General features: G+C 37.0%; 1 long non-coding RNA gene across 1 annotated transcript; it reads left to right on the top strand.

Moving 5' to 3' along the window:
- Positions 1 to 6,408: 6,408 nt before the first annotated feature.
- On the top strand, positions 6,409 to 23,187 carry LOC118970687 (uncharacterized). The gene is made up of 3 exons (XR_005058731.2): positions 6,409 to 6,536; positions 6,836 to 6,978; positions 21,803 to 23,187. It is a non-coding gene; the product is annotated as an uncharacterized lncRNA (long non-coding RNA).
- The last annotated feature ends 1,187 nt before the right edge of the window (positions 23,188 to 24,374 follow it).

The raw sequence follows: 24,374 nt of genomic DNA, 5'->3' as shown, positions 1-24,374 counted from the left end.
TAATCTAGAGTTGTTCAAACATTTTCATGAAATGCTAGAATTTTCCAGGATTCCAGTAAAGTGTATCAGACTTCTATGAAGGCATTTTATAAACACAGTCAGATTTTAGATTTTTTAAAACCATTATTGACTTTGGGTTTCTTGATGCTTAATTTTTTGAGGAAACAATTTCTGATTATTTTCTACCTTAAAGTTGCATTCTTATCAATATTCATAATTGTTCAACAGCCTTCAGTATTATTCTGTATATTATGATACAAAGGTGCCATTTTTTCTATTACTATAAAGCTTTTGTATCATTAAATTTCCATTAAGATGCCTCAGATGTATAAACCAAGAGGAAGTTTCCCAATTATAAGAACATATTTGGAAGTCAGGTGAAGAAAGACAAATACCATGTGATTTCACTTATTTGTAGAATCTAACAAAACAAAATGAACAAAATAGCAGTAGGCTCATGAACACTGAGAAGTGACTGATGATTATAATGGAGGAGGGGTTGGAGTAAGTGGGTGGGGAGGCTAAGGGGGATAAAGGGATGCAAAAATTATCAGTCATAATGTAAGTTGGTTATGGTGATGATAGAACAGCATGGAAAATGTAGCCAATGATTCTGTAACATCTTCCTATGTTGACAGATAGTAACTGTACTAGTGGGGGTGAGGATTTGATAATATGGGTAACTGTTGAACCACTGTATTGTATACTTTAAACCAATATGATTGTATATCAATGATAGTTCAATTTAAAAAAATTTTAGAAAGAATATCTTTGGAAATTTTAGGTGGTAAATTCAGCTACTGATAATCTCCTTTACCAAAGATGAAAATGTAAGAGTGAGGGAAGAATGAGACACCTCTACAACTAACCTGATAAACCAAAATACTCCAAATGATTAGGGGAGTGTTGAGTTATCATAGATCATATTTGACTCAAATGTGACTTTAGGTGTCCTATTTCAGGAATGTTGGATAATTTTCAATATTTTGATTTTTACCTAAACCTGAGCTACTATTTTCTCATGTTGTCAAAAGATAAATTTTTCCCCATCTCCCAAACAGCAATCCTTTGGGATTCAAAGGCTATTACTATTGTAACACATTAATTCAAGACTTCCATCTGTTTTCAAACAGGAACTCTTTCAACATGAAATTCTCAGCAATATCAAGAATGATATTTTCATATACATGGTGTAGACCAGAACTAAAAGTGTGGTAATTGACTTTTGACCATTGAGGAAAAAGCTCCAAACTTTCAAAGAGATCTACACAAAAATATTTTATATTCCCCAGTCCAAAGCTGTGAAGAATTAAAATAAGAAATCAGAACCAGGATTGCTTCACTTCAAAGTTTGACTAAAATTCCGGAAATAGTCTCTCTTAGGTATGTAGAATCTTAGTAAATCATGTTCTATTTAGATCTTCCTCTAAATCAGTTTTGATTTTCTGTTTCATTTACATACCTGACATACAAGAGGAGAATACTTTAGTCTCTAGGAAAGGAGTAAAAACATGATAAGCCTACAACTGAACTCAACCAGCTAACTATGTTTGGTTTGGCCTGCATAATATTTAAAATGTGTTTTTATCTGAATGTCTTTTAGGTGGGAATGTGGACTCTTCCAAAACCCAACAATTCCAAATTGTCTTCTATCCAAGAAGACTTACCCATTCATATTACCTTCTTAATCTTTGTAAGCTTTTGGTTTGTGCTCCCTGTTCCAGGAATTTTCATCCCAGGCATAACATAGATAAAGGGTCTAGAAGAAATACTTGGTGTATTAGAATAAACCTGAGAGGACAGGCATCCCTCGCTGGAAATGTGAAGGCAGTGTGCCTGCTCTCTCCACTGGTGAGCATGGTTCTTCTGTCATAGGCAGTCCACTGCCATCTGTCCATCCTTTGCCCATCTTCCATTGAAACCTGCATGTGAATAAGAGTCCAATACTCAATCATGGGATAAATTACTACCTAAAAAATTTTTTTAAGCTGTGATATCCTATCCCAACATGGCTTCCTTTAAACCAAAAACAAACTTTCATTATATAAGAAGCACCGAGCAAAATGGGGTAATCAGACAACTTTATATTTCCCTGTATGGCCCTGGAAGATGAATGGTTAGCCAGAGATGGGTAAGATTCTTCAAGGGAGGAACAACCTAAGACAGGCACAGTCACAGGGGGGCCATCAGGTGAGAAATTGGGGATCAACAGAGGTGAGGCTTAGAACCTCACCCCCACTATTTTGAGAGAAATCTCTTGCATCCGTGGATGTTTCGTTGCCCTTGTCTAGCTTGGATTAATACTTAGTCTATAGGCACAGACCTGATCATCTACATTTGCCCTCTTACAGCACTAAATTATGTTTTCTACCTTTATCTTGCATCTACCTACCACTTCAGTATTTCATTAAAAAAATAAAAATAAAAAATAAGGGAGAAATGTGAAATTCACATATAAATCAAGTATAAAAATGAAATGGAAAAAAAAAAGAATAAAGAAAAACTGAAGGAATGAAACAGCAGCAGAATCACAGAACCCAAGAATGAACTAACAGTTACCAAAGGGAAAGAGAGTGGGGAGAATAGGAGGGAAGGGAGGGATAAGGGGGGGAAGAAGAAAGGGGCATTATAATTAGCATGTATAATGTGGGGGGGGCATGGGGAGGGCTGTGCAACACAGAGAAGACAAGTAGTGATTCTACAGCATCTTACTACGCTGATGGACAGTGACTGTAATGGGGTTTGTGGGGGGGACTTGGTGAAGGGGGGACCCTAGTAAACATAATGTTCTTCATGCAATTGTAGATTAATGTTAACAACGACAAAAAAATATACCCCACCCAACAGAACACAAGGCGGCGCTCCCAGCCTCCCCGTGGGCTGTCTGCAGAGGCGTGTGACACCCCAGAAGCAGAGGGAGTGGTGGGAGCCAGGGAACGGCACCGCCCACATCTAGGCCCTCCTGGCTCCCCATGACTCCAAGAGCTGCTACAATTTCTTCTCATATATTCCTTTTCTTTTGAAGTTGGCTAGTTTACATTTTTTATAAGGAGGATATACTATTTATAAAATGATAAAATAGTGAAGATATTTCAATTATGGGGGGGGAAGATATGCACCTTTACCTTAGAGTTCCTAGGAATTTAGATAAATAATAAATAGTGCTGAAATAAAAATGGTAAAAAAAATGGGGTAATCAGAAATCACCCCATATTTGAGCCCTGCTTGGTTTGTTTTTATACAGGCTTCTCTTTCTTAGTGCTTTTTCTTTCTTTTCGTTTCTTTTTTTACCTTGGTGAGGAAAAGTAGGAAACAAAAGGCCACTTTTGAGAAAGGAAAAGGAAGCTGGAGTTTCAGTGCAGCCTTTTAGAATGGTAGGACCAGAGAGAAGAGGCATTTCCTCTTAAGTCAAGCCCCTTGCTTTGTGGCAAATTGAACCAGAGAAGCATGCACCTGTGTGTTACTGACCTCAGAAACTTATTTCAGTGTCCTTCACCTTCACAGTCAAGATGTATTTGTACTGTTTGTCACCTAAAATTTTTCTGATTGTAACTCTGAGATATTTATTCTTTTAATTGTTCATGTCAAAGGTACCATTTGGTGATATGCTTTCAAACAGGTCAATTTCAAAGTTAATGTAAAATCTCCTTTATAAGGTTTCTTCTCCAAATTCTACAATCCCCTTCCACCTTCCTGTTGGCCTCTTTCTCATGTCTTGTTTTGAAATGCTCTCATTTATTGCTAACCTTTCTCTGATTTTTTTTTTCACCTAAATGATGGGAGCCCAGTTCAGATCTCTAGTTCTTTCTGCTTTAAGTTATAATTGATAACTTAAAATTTCATTTTTGGAAAGGTTACTGATGCTACTAATCCCGCTAAGCTGGCTTTTCTAACAGTGGACTTGCTATGGAAGAACTGGGCTCACCAGTGGAGAGAGCAAACGTGCTGCCTTTGTAGTTTCAGCCAGGGATGCCTCTCCTCTCAACAGCCAGTTTCAAAAAACAGATGAATTTAAGGCTAGAGTTCAAAAGGTATGTTTTAGTACACAGCATAGAGGTGTGCCTCTCTTTAAGTAAATATGCTGCCTTAAAACCTGGCTTTATAGAATAGAAAGTAATTCTTTCAATTAAAAGGATTCACCAGTACTTTCTTTAAAAAAAAATAAGCTCTCCTCTGTACAAATACTCTTTTCATTAATACATCTTCATATGAATTAACATGCACTTGTATAATTTGGGACAGTAAGACAACTATTTGCAAACGGCAGCAATGTAAGAGCTGCCAGTTCTATAGAAAGTAACCATATGGCTTTGTGTCGTGTTATTCTACAATGCTCTTTTCTGCACCTTTCTCAATAAGTCTCTACCCAAAAACAAAACTTTTAAAGGGCTTCATTTCTATTATCCTCTAGCCTAAGTAAATAAACTCTTCCCCAAAGATAGTGAGTAAATAGAAAGGATATTAGCTCCTCAATTTAAAAAAGAAAAAAGTAAACATACTTATTCATCTCTCTTCCTGTTTAAGTTTCAAAATAAGTAAATCGATTTGGACTCTATTTTTTAAGATTACGTTTTTAACTAAAATAGACAAAGGGAGAACTTCCTTTATAATTCAAACAGTTCCTCGAATTTTAAGAGGTAAGCTGAACCCTGGGCTGCACTGTCATCGCAAAGATGCAAGTTAACACCCACAGCCCCTTTATAGCTGGGATTAAGGAACAATATTTTCTTGCCTCTGTGTGTGTGTGTGTGTGTGTGTGTGTGTGTGTGTGTGTGTGTGTGTGTGACAGAAGCAGAGAGACAAGTCAAAACTGAGAAAACAGTAACAGTGACTGGAATTCATAAACCTGAAAACCCAGAACCCCTTTGATCCCTAGAGTAGTGGAAAATCCATTTCACTTGCATTGTTACCCAGAAGTTAGAAATGGCAAAACAGAGGGAACTTAGTATCCCAGAAACATAGCAGGGTACAGCCTCAGGGGTACAGGAAGTGCTGGTTTGAGTAGGCTGCTCTTTTTTGCTGAAAAAAAAAAACCCTCTTCCCATCTTCTCCCAGGGAACTAACTGCAGGAGATTCAGTGTTCCTCTCTGTACGCACCAATATATGCTTGTCTGGTAAACTCGGGAGTCTGTATTTCCAAAATGGGTGGCTTACTTCGCAGAATTTATGGGTCACTTTAAAGTTGTTGTTTTGTAACTATGGTCCAGGTCAAACTTTGGCTTTATTGTCATGTTCTGTATAGGTATGTTTTGCATCTTGAAAAAACTTGATTTGTCTGTAGGTAAATAGGCTTTATTTCATAGGATGAAAAAAAATTGTCAGCATCTTTAGTTAGTATGTAAGCTGGTTATTTTACAAAGAGGTTAAATCCTTATGTATTAGTGACTTTTTAAGTTGACTAATTCATATATTCAACAAATATTTTTTGATCATCTACCATCATTGTCATATCTAACATATTTGAAACCTGGAGCAGATCATTTTTTAGCTCCCCTTCTCTATACAATTAATTTTTTTTAACAAGAATCACAAAATGAAATGAACAATAATAACGGTCAGTAAAGAAACATTAGGGAAAAATTTTGTGTTATTGAACTGTGTGTATATGTAATTATGACATTAATAAATATCACAGTACAGTAAAGGAAAGAAGTAATTGATCATTTTTATTTAGATGAATGTATTTTTTTAATTTTAAAAATTTATGCCTATATATTGGTCTCTTGGTGAATAGTGATACTTTAGCTTATTAAATAACAAGAACAATTTTACAAGAATTAATTTGAATTTGAAAGATCTACTTAAATTCAGTGAAATATTTCAGGTATGAACTAAAATATGCACCCACCAGATGAAAATGTTACATTTTCCAGTGTGTACTCTGTTTCACTGTTTTAAATTTTAAACACAAATGAAATGTTAAATGATCACATAGAGAATAGAAATCACTCTGTATCTTAATCTGTACAATTACTTGCTATCACTTATTTTGAATCTACTGTTAAATTCAAGAATATGTAGTACCACAGGGGGCTGAGGTACAAACTGCTCCCAAAATGAGCTAGAACAGTTCTAAATTGTTGAAATGCCTGTATGTAGCCAAGTCTGCATGTCTCAAGAGCCTGCTATATAATTACGAATTCTCTGAGTTAACTTTTACATAGAATAAAAAGACATTTACGGATGCATAAGCAATACAGATGTGCTAATTTGAAGCTTTCATTAGTGAAAGTAATAGCAACAATCATTACAGAGTTTATATCAACAAAAAAATTTTGAGTAGGGAGGACTGTTCTCTCAACCGACATTGTTTAGAATTAAGAGAGTCATGGTGATAATAAAAAGCAAACCAACTCCTACTTGGCTTTTATTATTGTTTCTGAACACATTCCTTTATTGCCTGAACCAGGGAGGTGCTACTCCCCACTGCTCTACCCTTGGTGCACTGCTACTTACTATGTGCCAGGCATGCTGTCGGGTGTTAGCATGCCCTATTTGGCAGAACGGATGAACTCCTGTTCTCATGAAGCTTCCAGGTGAGTGGGAGAGATCAACAGAGAATAGTAAAAGAGTAAGAATTTACAAAATTTAAAGGGCTACGAAGAAAATCAACCAGATCCAGAGAGAGTAACACAAAGTCTGTTTAGGTAAAGTGGTAAAGGAAGGCTTATATTCTCGGTGCCTGATGAACATGGAGAGAGGAGTGTGAGTTGAGGTTGGAAGATAGGTAGACACTTGACCAGCTTTGATGAGTTTGCCTTTTATTCAAAGTGCAGAAAAAAAAATCCACTCACATTTTAAGCAATGGAATAACATATATTTATGTTTCTAAAAGATTACTCTGGCTGTTGTGTGAAGAACAGATTGAAATCTGGCAAGAACAGAAAATAAAGACCTGTTAGACTATTTCTAGTCCTGGAGAAAGATAATGGTGGCTTGGCCTGGAAAGGTGGCAACAATAATGGAAAGAATATTAAGGTATGTTTTCCGTATGAATGAATGAAAGTGGGGGGTAAGGTAAGAGAAATTTCAAGAATGACAAGCTCAGTTTCTGGCTTCTGTAACTAGGAGAATGATGGTGACTTTTACTTAACTGGGAACTTTGGCAGAGCAAAGGTTTCCTAATAATGACTTGATCCAACATGCATCTCTCCATGAACTTTTTAGATGTTTGTTTTTTTAATAGACTTTTTATAGCAGTTTTACATTCATAGAAAATTCAGTGGAAAATGCAAAGAATTCCCACATGCCTCCTGCCCCACCTCTCCCCCAAACATCTTCCACTATCAATATCCCGCACTCCAAACCAGAGGGGTATATTTGTGAAAATTAGTGAATCTGCATTCACACATCATTACCCAAATCCCTAGTTTACATTAGGGTTCACTCTTCTTGTACCTCCCATGGGTTTTGACTCATGCATAATGACAGGTATCCACCATTATAGTATCAAACAGAATAGTTTCATTACCTTAAAAATCTGGGCTCTGCCTATTCATCTCTCCTTCCTTAACCCTTGGTAACCACTGATTTTTTTTATTGTCTCCATTGTTTTGCTTTTTCCAGATGTCATAGAATTAAACAATATGTAGCCTTTTCAGATTGGTTTCTTTCACTTAGCAACATGCATTTAAGTTTCTTCTATGTCTTGGTGTGCCTTGATAGTTCCTTTCTTTTTAATACTGAATAATATTCTAGTATGAATATATCACAATTTAGTTATCCTTGGTTGACTTCTTGGTTGCTTCCAAGCCTTGACAGTTATGAACAAAGCTACTATAAACATACAAGTACAGGGTTTTGGGTAGTCATAAGTTTTCCGTTAATTTGGATAAATATGAAGGAGCACAATTTCTGGGTCACATTGTAGGGGTATATGTAATTTGTAAGAAGCTGCCAAATTGTTACTCAAAGTGGCTGCACCATTTTGCATTCCCATCAGCAATGAATGTTGCTTCACAGCCCTGCCAGCATTTGGTGGTGTCAGTGTTCTGAATTTTCACTGTTCTAATAGTGGTATCTAATTGTTGTTTTAATTTGCAATTCCCTAATGACATGATTTTGAACATTTTTCCATATGCTTATTTGCCATTGGTATATCTTCTCTGGTGTCCAGGTCTTTTGCTCATTTTTAGTCAGGTTATTTGTTTTCTTGTTGAGTTTTAAGAATTCTTTGTTTATTTTAGAAAGTAGTTCTTTATCATATATGTCTTTTATAAATATTTGTTCCCAGTTTGTAGCTTGCCTTCCCATTTTCTTGATTAGCTTTCAGTTTTGTCTCTTCAAACCACTGTTTCATGTAGGTGTAGGTTTCATTTTAATTCAAACATGGAAATTTTTATATTGTATAAGGCTTTTTCCCCTTTTTAAAAATGTATTTTATTATTACAAAAACAAATGTATTCCTAATGGAAAATTTGGGGAAAAAAACCACAATTAGAAAAAAAAGGAAGAGCCTATGAAAAACTCTGGCACCTGGAAGGCTAGTGAGTGGCCTTGGCAGTATCTGGAAACCACACCCTTGGCCTGGGCAAATTGACAATACATGTAAGAAGCCTAAAAAGGATACTCAGCCATTGACCCAACAATCCTTGTTTAGAAATGTATTCCAAGAAAATAACTGGACATGTGCCCAGAGAGTTGAATACAAAAAAAGTTGGGAAGAATCTTTATCAGTTTGCTAAGCTGCCATAACAAAGCACCACAGACTGGGTGGCTCAAAATAACAGAAATTTATCTCTCACAGTCCTGGAGGCTGAAATCCAAGATAAGGCATTAGCAGGATTGGTTTCTTCTTAAACTTCTCTCCTTAGCATGTAGATGGCTATCTTCTCCCCGTATCTTCATATAGTCATCTTTCTGCCTATGTCTGTGTCCAAATTTCCTCTTCTTAAAAGGACACCAGTCATAGTGGATTAAGGCCCACCCTAATTACCTCATTTTAAGTTAATTACCTCTTTAAATCCCAATTATTAAATACAATCACATTCTGAGATACCGCAGGTTAGTACTTTACCATAAAATTTTAGGAAGACATGATTCAGCTCATAACACAACTTAATCCAAGAATTGGGAATTAGTTAAATAAAGTATGATGCATTCATACAGAGGTACATCCATCTATTCTAGTTCATGTATGAATTTTTGATACTGTCATTAAAAATACATATGAAACATAGAAATACATATGTCATAGTATGAATTTCATGATGTATGTTGCTTAGTGAAAAGAACAGACTACATGATAATATGTGTGGCATGATTCTTGTTCTTTCTGTGTGTGAAATACACATACAAATGCACAGAAAAATGGTTCGAAGTTAATGGCAATTATATCTGGGGCATGAGATGGATAATTTTCCTGTGTGTTACTTCTATTTATGTGTTGCTGAACTGCACATTTAAATTTTTTCCACAATGTTCATGCAGTATTTTAAAAGAAGCCCACCCCCAGGATACAAACACCACACAAAAAGAAACAAGACGGACAAAATATAACCTTTGCTTAAGGCATGTTTTAGAGAGCAGTTTTCTAGTCCTATAGTTTTCCTTTAGTCATTTCTGTCTTCTTCCTGCTAAGGTGAGTTTAGTGGATATGAAAGCTTGCTCAGTGTTCTTTACTGTTTCTGTTTGCACCTATGTAGTAATGGCCTGCTCACTTAATGTGCAGTGAAGTGCTCAGTGTACTTTTATTCTTTTTTGGAGGCTATTTGGAAAGGTTTTAGCTTAATCATAAGACATTGCTGAAGTCAGTGACATTATGACTGAGTGATTCATGTCAGTTTAGGGTTTATGATCAGACAGTCTCTGAGCTCTATTTTCAAGTTTATAGAGAAATGTTTTTTAAATGGGATAGGTTCCCAAAAAGAGAGGCAGGTAAATATGTTCAGAGTCCTGACCTTGGTGATTTTTAGTTTAGGAGGCAGAAGGTGCCTATTCACATCTCATTCATTGGAGAATAAACTATATAACTTTCCTTCTAAAGTCTTATTTCTTCAGAGGCAGGGCGTACCACTCCGATTATTTTCTTCTAGGCCTGTCCCTCTTTCTTTTCCCTCTTTTCTGTGGCTTAGGTAATTTATGCACAAAATAGGTACTGTTTGAACAAAAGGACAACACCTAGTTAAGACATAATAAAGTAATTCAAGGTTATCTGTGTACATGACTCTGCATGTTGAGCTTTTGCTTTGCATGATGTACCTACATGGGCATTGAAATTGTTTGGTGAACTCAAGTGCAGCTACCTCCCCAGCTGTTACATGGTGCAGGGATGGATTTACCAGCACTAGTCCTGTAGAAGTAGGTAGTATACAACAATAGCAGAACTTCAGATATATTCTTTTATAATAGAGAGGGTATCTTGTATTAAGCACCTTGCTTACATCTATGACATGTCTTGAGAAGAGTACCTGTAGAATTGAGAATCCTCTGCAAAGACACACATTTCAGAGACCACTTCTTACCCAATTTCTCAAACAAAGATGCTTATATTTCTTTGTCCATTTTCAGAATAATGGGCATGCCCTCCAGATTCCTAGCATTTTGCTTTCATCTAGGATAAAATTTTGACAACCAATGAATGACTATTTACACCTATTATTTATGATACTCTCGGTGAACAGCTTTGATGTTACAGTGTCTGACCAACCATGCTCCTGGCCAGTGAGCGTGAGTGAGGAACACTCCTTGGGTGGATCAGCTTCTTGGGTGGACTGGTTCTTACAGTGACCAGTCAGCCCTTACTACTCTGTAATACTTGGGTGTCAGTGGAGATGTTAGAAGGGAAAAGAAACCAGGAAGTTGTCTACCAAGGTGCCTCTGGCAAAACACTCTGAAGAGACTGGATTTTGTTTGATCTTTGGTCAGACCTGGATAGTAATTAGATAAGAGATTATATGAATACAGTCTTATAGGTCCTTCTAAGCTGAAAACTCCTCAAGAGCGTGGGCCATGCCTTCTTTGTCTTGAGAGTCCTAGGCCTGGCATAGAGCAGGCACTTAATATCTTTTCAACTGAATTCATAGTCAACCACCTACTTGCTCTCCACCCTCATTTTGTATATTTTTTTTCTCTTGCTAGTCTGGGATATAATAAAATTCTATTAGTGTCATGAGGCTTGACTACTGACCTAAATTATTTAAAGTATTAGAGATGAAAGATGCCTTAGAAATAATTTATGATTAAAAAAATAATAATTTATGATAGAGTAATATAGGCATTTACCTATATAATGCCTGTGTAGGTATTACATAATACTAGAAACTGGCCTATGTAGGTATTACATAATACGGGAAACTGAGGCCCAGAGAGGTTAAAGGACTTTTCCAAGCTGGTTAGTGGCAGCGATGGAACCAGGAGAATCTGGGTCCTCTTAGCACTCAGTTTACTACTAAACACCCCTAAGCCAGTAAAAAGACTGCTTCTGCTTTAGATTATACTTTTTTTTCTCCCCTCCCTCCCTCCCTCCCTCCCTTCCTTCCTTCCTTCCTCCCTTCACATGATTTACATGAAACCCTTGGATATGAGATCAACGTGCTAATCAGAGAACCTGGAACTTTGTAGAGAAACCAGGGCTGTCACACTGTGGCCCAGGATGGTAAGGGTGGAACTTTATCTTCCTGAAAAGATATTGTGTTTACTCATGTTCTCTGGGCCTTCGTTGAATGTGAGAGCCTTGCCCAAGTGCAGTCACCTTCCTGCTCGGCAGACCCACCTTGTACGGGGGCATCAGGGAAGCTGAGCTCTCCTCTTGGCTCTGTCACTGTGACTCCTGTGGCCTTGGGGAAGTTGATTTTCCTCTCTGAGTTTCAGTTCCTTGTTTATAAAATATGAAACTTGGGCAACATGTGCTCTAAAATCCTATGATTCTACCTGTTTCCCTTCTGGCTTATGAATAATTAAAGTTTTTTTCTACCTTTAAAGTAAAAGCCACACCTAGGCCCTATGGACTTTTATCACACTTACATTTTTGTGTGAATGTCGACAGGCCTTCTTTGCCCTGTTTGGTCTAACTGGAACAATTCAGTTTTCATTTCAATGGTTTCAATTATTATTCTTCCACTTGTCATGCTACCAAAGAAGTAATTGGCACATGGTTAAAGCTGATCTATGACTCAGTTCCTTTAGGTTCCATTTCAGGTGTTACTTTGAAAATCTCTAGACCTCCTCCCCTTTGTCTGTCACTCATCAGAACTGGGTGATAGCTGTGGATCTTATGTTTTGCTTCTTATGGAATTGATAGAGAAGATGTAGGGTCTTCTCAGGAACAGGGATGCAGGGAGGTGACTAGAAGGGGGAACCTTTTCTCTAAGCAGAGCGAGGGAAAGCTGCCAATGTGCTGACTGCTGTAGCGGCGGACAAGGAGTTAGTTGCAGCCTGACTCCTCTCCCCATTGTGGGGTTCCTGTCTTTGTGTTATCTTGGCAAAGTCCCCTGGACATGTCATGGCAGCCTATCCCTTGCCTTCCTCTGCTTACATGCCTACACGCCCAGGAATGGAGAACCACTTATTGGCCGTTGTTGAAAGGATGCCCTGTTTGTTAGAGGCATATAGCCTGCCTTATTCTGAAGATTACCCTGATGTGCAAAGCTGTAGAATGTGGTTATTTGTTACCGGCATTTAAAGGAGTATGAAGCCCAGTGTCCGATTAACTTGTTTGCCTTTAACAGACTTCTCTCTTTTGCATCGACTGTTTCATGCCATCTATCACTCAACAGCATTTATGAAGCATTTGCCTTAAGCATGTAGGAAAGGTTGAAAAGGAAGAAAAACCATGATCTCTGGCCTTAAGGACTAAAAAATTGCTGAAAGAAGACTTGAGAATGGATAAAAACATGAAGTATTAGACAAACAAGTATAAATTAAAATAATGCAGAGTATTTTCAGACATGCTTAGAAGTTAATTGGCATGATCAAGCTTGGGTGGAGTTAATCAGAAAAGGCTTCTAGCTTCTTAAAAGAATAGTTGCTGCAAAGTTAATTGAATATATTAACATACTTACAATAATTCAGGAACAATCTTAAAAAAAAGGGTTCAAATGATTAAAGTAAGCCCCACCGAGTCATATTCCAGGGAATACAAAAGGTACAAATAAAGTGTCACATGGCAAGCTGTGTGAAAAGGGTTTGAGTAGAGAGGGAATGAGGAAGTTAAACCAGGAAATTTACAGAAATATACCTGTCATGCTGAGGAATTTGGATCTGATAAAATTTGCAGTGGGGAGCCACTGGTGTTCCTAAGCATGAAAATGGTGTATGAAATTGTCTGAGGAAAATTAGTCTTCCTGCTATATATAAACTAATATGGGAAAAGCTAGTGGCAGGGAGAGCTGCAGCTATAGAAATGAGGTAGCGATGAACTGAGGGGATGAGATGGAACCAATTAGCAAGACTTGACCAAGGCTTAGACGGTAATACTAACCAACATTCACCGAGTACTTTCTATTGCCAGTCACAGGGCTGAGAGCTTTCCATGTGAATTAATGAGTTCAAAACTCAACAAAACTGTATGAGATGAAATTAACTTGCTCTACATCATGCAACTATAAATGAGAAACTGGAATTTGAACCTAGGGACTCCAGCTACAATCCACTTAACTACTATGCTAGGCTGAGTCTCTCAAATTAAAAAGGAAGGAACAAAGTTACCCATGTGCAGTGATTGAGAGTATAACCTCTAGATTCACACAACCTTGGATTTCATCCTACCTATGGCACTTACTAGCTATACACTCCTGGACAATCCACTTTAAATTCTACCCATCCTTTTACTTATCCATAAGAATGAGGATAATAACACCTGTGTATAGGGTTGCTGTAAAGTATAAATGTGTTATATGTGCACAGTATTCAGCCCAGTGCCTGACACATAATAAGTGTTCAATAAACATTTAACTGTCAATAAGATTGATATCCTCCTATGTCTTAGATCCTGGCAGGAGAGTACTATAACTGGTAGAATAACAAAAAGCAGAAATTTGGTTTAAGTTGAAATTTGCCATCCACAAGTCCTTTGCTCTTGAGTTATAGAAGATATAGGGAATAGTAGAATCACACAGATAATTTCATGAGAAATTAAAGGGTGCTCCTAAGAGAAGAATTACTTGAAAATGCCAGTCTTACAGAGCATTGAAGAAAAATCATGCTAGAAATGAGGGTAAGGGAAGGAGGCTAAGACTTTGGTTAATGTAGAGCCTCTTGGGTTGTGGGCAGGGAGGAGTGGGATTGCCATTTTATTAACACATACTGAGCATGAATTTAACTTCCCTTTTGGTTTCCTCTTTTTCATCTATTAATAGTCTATTAATAGACTGCACACATATTGAGAAGTAATCTATGCTGCAACTCTCCTCAGAACTGTATGTACATAAAATGGAGTTACTAGAGAAGATTTTAAAAGGATGTTGCTTTAAAAAATACAAAAAACAACAACAACATGAAGGTGACTGTCATTGTTCATAGGTCAGAGAGCTGCTGGTCCTCTGAAGTCCTTCTCTCCCTAGAGAGATGTCCAAGAAGTCTTTGTGCCCCATGTGTAATGACTACTTAGGAGCTGAGTCAAACAAGGAGTCTTATTTTAGTTTTCTAAATACCAAGTCCGGGCAGGCCTCTGCTCTCACTACATGGGTGGGGTAACTGGTTACGTTTATTCATGTGTTAGCTACCTAAGTCATCTCACAGGGCACCATAACTCATTTAGTTCTCCCAATTTCACTGGAGACAGCATAAATGGGGGGCTAAGCTACTCCCCACTGTGTGTAACAGGAATTAGGGATTTGGCACTCTGCCCCTTGAATTCACTCTGTATTCTTGCATGGCTAAGTAATATTGAGAAAAGATAGCAGCAATCACTAGTAATATTAGTTAGTGCTCTTAAAATCATTCCTTCACAAATATTTTTTGACAGTGGTGAGTATCTTTATTGAACACAGTACTGATATATAGTAGATGCTCAAATGTTGTTGACTATGAACCAGTTCTCGGACTGTACATTTGCCAATATACAGCATTTAACTGCATTTCTTTAAGCAAAATTCAACTATATCTACAGAGTAAAAGGATAGGTAAGTAGGAATGATTAAGTACAATGTAGATTGGGTTAATTTTTCTCTCTTCTGTTTCCCTCTATTAAGAAATCGCTGTAGTTCAGCAATGGTAATCTATTTGCCATTTCACAGCAATGATTGGTGTCTGTGAACGCATACTGAGTGATTGTTACAGAATTTGAAAGGGCAGGGCATATTTCATGCACCAGTCCTCAACTATCTCGATCAAGCTGTCACCATAGAGTCAGAAAACTTGAACACTTCCTTACAATCATTTTGGAAAGGAAATGTCTATTTCTGACTGAGACTTGGCATCTCTGGAATAGAGTTTATGAAGAGTTTCTTTCTGTCTGTTATGCAGCGAGGAATTTGGGACAAAATATGGAGCAACCTTATGAGCTAAGATGTTCAGCAATTTTGAAAAAGGAAAAATCTAGTTTGATCAGCATAGAGCTAGATCTTATAGGCCAGTTATGACCTGAATATAATTTAGACACTCTAGAAGTAACTTCTCTTCATTTTTCATGGACTGCCTCTCTCTGGAGCATGGTTGAATAGTTTCTTGCCCTAATTATTCTCATAACCTACAAAGCAATCACCACCCTAAAATCAGATCTCTCATAAACAGTTAAGTCATAAATTCAAACATCAGTTACCAAAGATCATCTGGTTTAAGCAATTTTTTAGATGCTATTTCCTTAAGTCCTTATAGGTAAATAAGACCAAGCACTTCTTCATAGGTTTCCATTTTTCCCCTTCTGCAATACCAATCAAGTGGCTTTTTTTGGAGAATCTATTTTTGTTTTCTAGAAAGATGAGGAATTTAATCTTTCAAATAGCCTATGTTAGCACTAATTCTGAAGCCAAGTAGGAACCATGGAAAAAAAGAATTTATTTCAGTCTATTTTACCTCTTGGAACGTTAATTCCATAAGGAAAGCATTGCATTAAATTCTGCTGACATTTAAAGATTATAAAATGCATTTTCTTGGTTCTTTTAAACCACATTAAAGTTTTTCTTTGGATGCTTTTGAAATTACATTGAAATCTATCACATTTTAAAATGCATACCCTTGGATACCACAATTTCACTGCAAGGAATTTCTTCCACAAAAATATTTCCATTAAATGAAAGCCTATTCTGAACTTGAAGCTCCTCAGCCTAGTTCCTGAACTTGGCTCCAAGAATGAAAGACAAGAAATTGGTGGATTCTCTTCTGAAAAATTTAGCATCACAAGAGAAATTACATTTTGGGGCCCTACCATGAAGCAGGTGGATTTCTGATCGAAGACCCTAAAGTTAAGCTCCCTAAGGGACAAGCTCCATTTGAGAACAGAGCTGACAATCAGTTATTATGTGAAAATGACTTGACATTTGAGGAATGTCTCCATCATGAAAAGCAGACATCAAAACAAAGAAATTGGGGGAAAATAGAGACAGTGCAGGGAGATAAATAAATTATATCCATGAAACATGAATGAACAATAATGGAATGCTATAGCAAAAGGGAATGATAAGAGAAGAAAGAGAACTCTTAGAAATGAAAAATATGATTGCTGAAATAAATTCATAGAAGAGTTGGAAGATGAAGACAAGGAAATTTCCCAGGAGGTAGATTGAAGAGATAATGTAGAAATGGAAAAAAGAGAAATTTAGAGGGTTATTCCAGGGATCTCAGTATTTCTTGGAAAATAGAGAGATAGAGATAGAAGATAGATAGAGCTGATAGAATGAACAGACTGCATCAGTCAGAGTCACAATAGCAAGCCCAATTCACCCCACATGGTTCAGATAGTGATTTTTACAAAAGGACTACATGTGGAAGTGTGAGCAGGAAGGATTAAGGGAACAAACGGGTGGTAACCTGTCTAAAGATTACTAACAATGAGAAGCTGTTAAACTCCTAGAGCTGAAAGGGCAAGTTAGAAGAGGTAGTGTAAATGGAGCTGAGTGAGAAATGGGGCTCAGGAGGAAGGACCTCCCAGTGGGAGATACAGCTAAAGATACAGCTGTAGCCCAAGAGAGATGTGTTTCTACATGTGGGATACAGCAGGGAGGAAACACTCTTGCCTTCTCTCTCTTCATGTGATCTGATCTCACGCTGGCCAAACCTAACCAGAAATCAGCTGACAGTTTATAGTCCCTATGTAATTCTCTCAGGGCAGGACGGGGCAGGGTCAGTATGTGAAGAGAAATAGATTATTCAAGAATAATACAGTAACATTTTCCCACTTGAAAAACATCTGGTCCATCCCAGGGAATTAAAAAAAAAAAAGGCCTATGTAAGACACAGCATAAAGAAATTTCAGGAAACTGTTAACAAAGAGAAAGCCCTAAAAGCTTCCAGAGAGGGAAAAAACAGATCATACATAAAGGATCAGAAATCACAATGGTATTGGGCTGACCAAGAGTGACACTGAATGCTATATGACAATGGAGCAATGTCTTCAAAGTTCTGAGGAAATACTCTTTATAAGCCAAATCATCAATCAAATGTAAAGCGGGAATGAAGACATTTGTGAATATACAATGCCTCACAAAATTTACCTTCTATACACCCTTTCTTAGGAACTATTACAAAACAAAGGAGTAAACTAGTAAGTAAACAAAAATGGAAGCCCAGGGTTGAGTGACTATGACATATGCACAGTCAAGAAGTGAGTGGAAACCCCAGGCTGACAGCTACGCAGAAGCCCTAGAACATGTTTAGTATAAACAGAGCAAGAGAAAGGAAGTCTCCATGAAGATGTCTTTAAGGGAAAAAAAACAAGCCACTAATCATTTTTGAGAAGTTTAACAATTCTTTGGAGGGTTTGGGAAGGACAATGAAAATGAACCAGATGACTGCCTAAGAAAATCAGCCTTCTAAAATTTCTTAATTTGTGTATACATGTTGCTCTTATACAACTTTAACTTTAAAATATTCTCACAAAAATGCAAAATATAAGTGCAAAGATATCATTACACCATTGTAGGGTGTATCAAAGAGTTGAAAATAACCAAAATGTCCAAGAGTAGAAGATTGACTAAATTATGGTACTGCCAAGTGATAGAATATTATGTATCCTTTAAAAGGAATGAGAGAGACTCCAGATGTGTAGCCAGTGAAAAGATGTCCTAGATACATGTTTAAGAAAAAAACAGGTTTCAAAACTTGTATCCATGATGTGATCCTAGTTTTTAAAGTAAGAAAATTCTTATAAATATGTATTACTTTATACATAGAAAAATGAAAGATTAGGGACCTATAGGTTTTTAATTTCAAATTAAAATTTCATGTATTGGATTGTTTAAAATAAGGATAAATTTTTATGTATTCAGAAAAATTAACACAGACGAATTTCTTATAAGATTACTTTGAGGCTAGAAATCAATTTTTCTATACCTTCAGTTAACAATATTCATTCATCAAACTATCGTGTTTGATATTGGAGAGACAGAGATGAATAAGATATATTTTCTTCCTTAAATTTTATAACAGTCTAGTGGATTGGTTTTTAAACTGCTCTGTGTTTCAGGGGTGGAATAAATGTTTGATATGAATTTCATTTTAGAAATATATTTTTAAATATTAAAACACCTGTAATAAAATCAGTTCATTTAATATATTAAAATTTTAATACAGTGGGACCACCACTAGCTAATGTCCACTGTCAGGGCAGGGGAACGATTTTTTTATGTATCTATCTGCATTAAATTTTCCTTGTTGTTTCTGAGGCTATTTTTGAATTTATTGTAAATATGTCTTTACTTAGAAAAGTTGTAGGTTTACATTGGTCTTTTGAAAATCCAGTCTGCATGTATCCGCTTATAGAAATTTTGATGGGTGACTATGCAACCACAGCTTGTATGTGCTGGGCACAATTAAATATATAGCAAAATTCATGTTCATCAGCTTGATGTACTTTATGTGCAATAACAAATGTATAACATGTCAGGTAGGGTAGGCAGGGTTTTGCAGATCCTTACATTTAGAGCTTTATAAGTTTTTGGTGTTTGCCTGACTTTATAATATAGCATGTGAACAGTCGTGTGCTACTTTTGTAAACCAATTTTTTCAAACATTTTATTATGGACACTTCGAAACAGATACAAAATAAACAATAGAATAAGGAACAACTCTACATTTATCACCCAGCTTCAATAGTTATCAATATTCTGCTATTCTTGTGTCATGCAAATCTCCATCTGTTCCTCACTTAATTCTTCTTTTTCCTAATAAACATTTCCTATTACCGCTGTTTCAAGTTTCTGAATCTGCCTAGTTGAAGAGCAATTAAAAGAACAGTGTTACCATTTGAAATCACATCTTTGTTCATCAGGATTTTCTCAATGCTATCCAATCTAAACAAAATACAGAAATATTTTGGATACTGAAGTTTATATGACTGCAATTATCATTTATAAATCTTAATTTCAAAATTAATGTTCACCAAAATAATCTGGTTTTCTGAGATTAATTTTTTAATTTTTTTCCCTAAAACTAATATATAAGCACGCTTTAAAAATTCAAAAATAGTACAAAGGTATACATAAAAAAGAACATCTTCCTACCCCTCTCCATCCTACTTCCTCTTTTCAGGGACCAGTTTCTTGAGAGAATTTCCAGAAATACTCTATGCATGCACATACAAACACATGGATAACTATAACCCTTAAAGAGAAAAGCAAAACAAAGACCTATTGGCAGTGTACACTGTTTTATACAATGCCTTTGTTCATTAATGTATCTTTTAATATGCAGATCAGATCAGATAGAAGAGTTTTCTGAAAAAAATACAAAAACTGCTGGTATAATAGAAACCATATCTCTGAGAGCACAATGCCAATGGACAAAGGGGGAGGGAGCTGATACCTTGCTTCTGGGAAGTGTAAAAAGCCATATGATACTTGAGCTGAATCTTGATGGAAAAAAACTTGCAAGGCAGAAAAGTATGATTGTTTTAAGTGGTAATACTCACCAATTCCAAACCTAATTTATTTGGTTTCCCTTTTTTTCTTTCTTTACAGCATATGTTAACTGTAAGGTACAAAATACCTAGAGCAGCTGCTAGTCTGTTGAATGTCATCCCTACTATGGCAGAAGGATGCTGGAATATGAGTCAAAAGGCCTGGGTTTTAGTTTTAGGCAAACCATATAACCTCTTTTGTTTCCTTATTTATATAATGGGGACACCATGTACTTTTCTTTCTCACCAGGTTTTTGAAACTGTCTGCTGAACCACAGTACCATCCTAATGTGAAAGCAAATTGTCTTTGGAGTCTAAGAGATATGGGTTTGAAATCATTGTTTTACTGCTCTGAGTGGTCCAGTTGCTAAATCATTCATTCCATTCACAGGAAACTGTTGAGTACTCGCCATATGCCAGATATTGTCCTAATCACGAGGATACAAGGGTGAATAAGACAGACAGGAGCTTAAATTTTAATACTTTTGAGCACTTAGAGTGTGTCAGGCACTGTGCTAATGCCGAGACATGGTGGTAAATTCTTAGGTGGTCTCATTTGCTTGCAGAACCGCAAATAACATTTATATGCTGAAAACTCCCAAATTTATACTTCCTGGCCTCACCCTCTGAACCTGAGTCTCCTTTTCAATGACTCCTCTTAAATAATTCATAAGGAGCTTAAACCTAGACTGATTCTGATCCCAAAGTTGCCCCTCTCTCTCCTCTTCATCTCTATCAACAGACCACCATCCACCAAGGTGCTGAAGCCAGAGACCCGGGGAACTTATCTGACAGCTCCCTTCCCTCCCCTCCTATCACCTTCAAGACAAGTTAGCTCTGCTAGAAGGTAGATCTTGAATCCATGCACTGTTTTCCTCTTCATTTCCCCATTGGTCAGATTTTTCTGCAACAGGCTCCTTGCTATTTCCCCTGCTTCTTCTAGCTCCCCCACAAGCCATTCTCCACAGTGGTCAGATGGGATTCCCAGCGTGAAAGCGACACAGCAGTAGTGATAACAAACACAAACAAAGCAAATAAACAAAACTGAAAATACAAACATTCTTTCCCTACTACACCTTTCTGGGAAGATTCTACCCCTGATCTCTGCTGCTTCTGTTGTGCTGAGCAGAATAAACTGGTAGAGAGGCAGAAATGGTGAAATTATAAAGGGCAGACTGATTTACATTAGCAAGGGCAGGGAGTTTTTCAAGGACAAAGAATGGACTCTTGAAGGTGAGAGAATGAATCCAAAGAAAGGAGGACCAGGTCCAGGTCTGGCCTAGTTTTTGGGTGGTAATTTTTAGAGAAAAGAGGTGGGCGACTATTGCTGTGCTGTGGTGAGTAGAACTTAGATAGATCAATACTTTTTTTAGACATGTTCACTGAGATTCCTGCATAGAAATTTTCCTTTTTGTTTCATAGACTTCAGTGAATATGAGATAGCTCTTCATTTTTATTCTTAGTATCTGTTGTCTTTATTTACTTCTTCAATCTTATTTCTGAACTACTTTCTTCTTTGCTGAAACTGGTTTAGCTTTGGTTCCTTAAACACGGAGAGCCTTTTCTTCTTAGTCTCTGCAAAGCTATTCTCTATTTAGAACGTTCTTTCCATGGATGGCCTATTGTCATCTTCTAGGTCTTATCTTAAATGTTACCTTCTCAGAAAGTGCTTTCCATCCAGCTTAGCTAGATCTCCATTGTTCTCTTTCATGGCACCCTATGGTTTCCTTTATAGACCTTTGTAACTGGAAATTTGTTCCACGTGTGTGAGTATGTATGTGTACTCACATGCTTCATTGTCTCCAGCAGATGAAAGTCCAAGAAGGCAAAGAGCTTGTGGGATTGTTCATTGCTGTCGAGCCAATGCCTCTCAAGATGCTCTGCACACAGAAGCCTGCCAACGAATATTCTTTTTTGCATGAACAAAAAAACTCTTGTAGAGCTCAAGATTGAGAAGAAAATATAGATACTGAGCAGATAATCATGTTATGACTACTACAGCAAGCATGGTGTTGCTATAACCCGAGGAAACTGATTTTAGTGGGAAGCAAGACAATCCAGGTCTCCCTGATCTGAAAACTGATCAGGAGTTGGCCAAATGATGAAAGAGAGGAGTGTTCCAGGCAGAGGAAATAAAAGTGTGAAGGCTTCAGGATAAGAGTATGGAGTATTTTGGGGGAAATCAAAGACCAGTATGGCTGGAGCATGAGAGGTAAAGGTGGGCCCATGGGATGTGTGGTAAGCCTCAGGATTGTTAGCTTCATCCTAAGAGAAAGGGAAAACTTTAGGTAGTAGAGGTGATGAAGTTTGCATTTTTAAAGACCACTATAGATTTGAGGAGAGTGGATTGCAGGCGAGGTACTTGGAAAAGTAGGCCAGGGTAGAGAAGATCGAAGGAGACTGGCTAGGTAAATGTAAGAACACAGACTAGAGAAGATAGAGGCATGGCTAGAGGAAATGGTGAGTTTGGAGAATTGTGGTAGATTCACAACAGAGGCTAGAACAGTTAAGTTCTGATGAGTCACTGGGCTTGTCATAAAGGAGCAGGAGAGCCAGAATGACTTCCAGGGTTTGATTTAGACTAGTGGGTAGACAGTGGCACTGTTTATTGAGATAAGAGAAAACTGGGGAAGGAGCCAGTTGTTGGTGGGAAGATAACAGATTCAGTTATGGACAAAGTTTGACGCACCTGTGAGATATACAAGCCAGCAGTTGAATAGATGACAGTGTGATGATCAACAGAATTGTGTGTACAAATGAAGCTCTCTTTCTAGGGAATGAGTGGAGTAAAAGGCTTGGGATGGAGTCCTGAGGTACTTTCACCATTTAAGGGTCAGATCGAGAAGAAGCCAGCAAAAGTGACCAAGGAGTAACTTAGGAGGTGAGAGTAACACTGGAACACGTGGGGCTATGGAATGTCTTGATGAAATGGTCTCAGACAAGAGTCTTGGTATAGTAGCAGTTAGATTTTAAGTAGAGCCACTCAGCACTTAAATTCTGATAATCCTTCCCTTTTATTAGGAAATTGTGTACAGTAGTCCCCCCATTCACAGGGGATATGTTCCAAGACACCCAGTGTATGCCTGAAACTGTGGATAGTACTGAACCCTGTATATAGTATATTATATCAATGATAAAGTTTAATTTAGAAATTAGGCACAGAGATTAATGACTGTAATTAATAATAAAAAACAATTTAACAACTATAAGAGTTATGTGAATGTGGTCTTTTTCTCTCAAAATATCTTATTGTACCATACTCACACTTCTTCTGATAATGTGAGATGATAAAATGCTTACATGATGAGATGAAGTGAGGTGAATGATATAGGTACTGTGACATAGCATTAGGCAGCTCTTGTCCTTCACTTCAGGAGAATAATCTGCTTTCAGACTGCAGTTGACTGAGGGTAGCTGAAACCATGGAAAGCAAAACCTCAGATAAGGGGGGATTTCTGTATCAACATTTCTTGGGGAAAGAACACCTCCCCAAATCAAGCCTTAAAATGACTATTTTATTCTCATCAGTGTTTTATCTTCCAATATTTGTTTATCATGCATAAACATTTTTGTATCCAGTCACAATGGATGCATAAATTTTATTTTTTCCATTAGAAAAAGGAATTTATAATTTCATAATTGTCATATTCTATTCATTCAGTGACATTCTAGGGATTTATAAAAGGATATGGCTGATTGTACTAAAACTATAGGAAGATTTAAAAACTATAGGAAGATAAACATTTTCTCAAAACCCACCTTCTTTTACAATAACAAGATCATTTTAAAAAGTTTAAAAGGCACAGAAGCAAATGAATCTCTCAATAATGTGTCTTCTGGAGTTTAAATATAGATAAACCAATTTCAATATGTTGCTTCTTCAACTTCATGCAGTCACATTTCAACCTTGTAGAGAAAATGGAAAATTTGAATTATATCCTGAGAAGAAAAGAGTTATATCAGAGGGATACATGTTTATTTTGTTGTTCCTTGAAATACAAGAACTCTCTTCATAGATGAACTAGCAAAATGCAGACTAATACATCACCTTGATACACATTGTTTTGACTCTTCAACAACAGATAATAAAGTCAAGGGCAAGAGTGAATGATGCTTTTATTTATTGCCATTAAATCTTAAGAACAGCTTGAAGAGTTCTTAGGTATCCAACCAACTTTTTTTATATTCTTCGTGATTTCATACTTTCAAAGTTTTATTTACAAGTCATCACAAGAATCCTTTAGTACAAGGGGGCTGAAATGGTTAACACCTGCTTCAGTTGAAGTGCTCTCGTTTGTTTAAAGTTAAGCCCTATAGTGATGAGCGAGGTAAGCTGTCAAGATGAGGAAGAGGCATTTTTTGGGGTTCTGAAGTTTGAGTT

The sequence above is a fragment of the Manis javanica genome, chromosome 12, assembly GCF_040802235.1.
Source record: "Manis javanica isolate MJ-LG chromosome 12, MJ_LKY, whole genome shotgun sequence".
Taxonomy (NCBI): domain Eukaryota; kingdom Metazoa; phylum Chordata; class Mammalia; order Pholidota; family Manidae; genus Manis; species Manis javanica.
This window is presented reverse-complemented; position numbering and strand designations above follow the sequence as displayed.